The sequence below is a fragment of the Morone saxatilis genome, unplaced genomic scaffold (genome assembly GCF_004916995.1).
Source record: "Morone saxatilis isolate NCDOM2014 unplaced genomic scaffold, NCSU_SB_2.0 Contig19, whole genome shotgun sequence".
Classification (NCBI taxonomy): domain Eukaryota; kingdom Metazoa; phylum Chordata; class Actinopteri; family Moronidae; genus Morone; species Morone saxatilis.
The window spans coordinates 22,958,359-22,960,176 of NW_023339751.1; positions in this window are offsets into that span (position 1 = coordinate 22,958,359).

The window sequence follows — 1,818 nt, forward strand, 5'->3', positions numbered from 1 at the left end:
GTACTTGGCCCCAAAAACCTCAGAGACTCACTTTCTAAAGATATAGCTACTCTAGATGGCATTACCTTGGCCTCTAGTGCCACTGTCAGGAATCTTGGAGTTATCTTTGATCAGGACTTGTCATTTAATTCCCACATAAAGCAAACCTCTAGGACTGCTTTTTTTCATTTACGTAATATTACAAAAATAAATTTGTAAAAATAAAGGGAACTATATGTAGGTTTGCATGTTTTTTAATTGACTTCCATTGTAATTTTGATTAAAAAATTGTTTAAGTTTTAATGGAATTTGAAAGTAAAATAATACCTAAAATGTCTGGAAGATGTGGAACATTTCAGAATTGAGTTTGAACAAATAGTTAAGAGTTAAAGATTCATGGGAATTTTGAACGAATCCTCCATAAGAATGAATGGGGCAAAATTCCGGAAAACCGGCAATACTTCGGAACGTATGAAAGGTTTTTCTGTCAGTCCCGAAAAACAGATAATGCTCAACTTTTGAACTTTGAAATGTATTTATTTTCAAAAGGGACAATGCACTAATTAAGTTCACTATGTAAATGTGCCAGATGTAGCCATACAGGTAAATTTTCATCTGCAGCCCTGGCAAGTTGAAGGCTTATCAGAATTAGTATATTATTAATTAGTTACACTTCTAGATATTAGGAAAAGTTATATTATTACCTGTAATGTCTTACTGGCCAACACTGCCAGGCATAAAGACGGATGATTTACTAAATATATGGAAGCAAAGGAGCCAGGACCCCAGCTAGATAGAGAGTACTGTTACAAGAAACAACAGGCAGAAGACAAAGCAACACAATCCTGTTTGAACTGAACTCAGACCAGGGACCTGGAATAATCAGAGGAAGAGGAGACAACAGCTCACAGATAAAACAGTAAAAACATGATCACACTAGGGACCTCTGCTGGACTTCCAAGGAAACACACGCCAGAGAGCAGGTGTGGCTGGGCCACAGTTGGATCAGTCAAAAGGGGGGTGAAAAAGCTATTGCGTTGATGGTGTTGGCTCACTGAACATCTGATGTGGTGTGCACATTTAAACACAGGATCCAGAAATCTGTTTCAACAGTTAATTTTAGTCGGTGGGTAGGTTATGGTTTTCACAGGTGTTTGGTGTTTGGTGGATGTGGACATGGATGGTGGATGGTGGATGATTTTCTTTATACAAAAAGAATATTAAAGAAATCTTACAAATCTGAATAATTACAAACAAACTACTAATAAGAAATAAATTAGATAATTTAACTTACATCATTAATGCATCCACAATCTGGTCTTGTTTCCTTTTTTCTTCTTAACAAAAAGGAAAACTTTCTAGAATGCAGCATGGACTTTAAAACAGTATAACACATTAAATCATATTTTAAAGGTGAACCAGTCCATGTTAAACTCACAGCAGGTTCTCTTTGTTCTTCTCTGTGTGGTTTGGAGGGGAAAAAGGGGAAATAAGAGCTGAAGGGTGGAGCTTTCTAATCTTTGGGGAGTGGTTAAAAGAGGAGTGGCAGTGATGCAGGTGGGGAGGAGACTTATTATGATTTAACAGGGGCCCTTGGCAATGAGCTAATGCTATTTGCGGGGCCTTGGCAGTGTTTCTCAGATGGGGGTACGCATACTGCAAGGGGTACGTGAGTATCAGTCATGCATAATTCCTAAAATAATTATATTATAATAAGTTAAATAAAAATGTAAAGTTTATGTAAGTGAATAAACCACATTTTATATTCAATATTCCTATTTTCAATGCAACTGCTAACTGCCGTAAAACCTCACCGAAGAAAAAGAAAGCAACAAACGC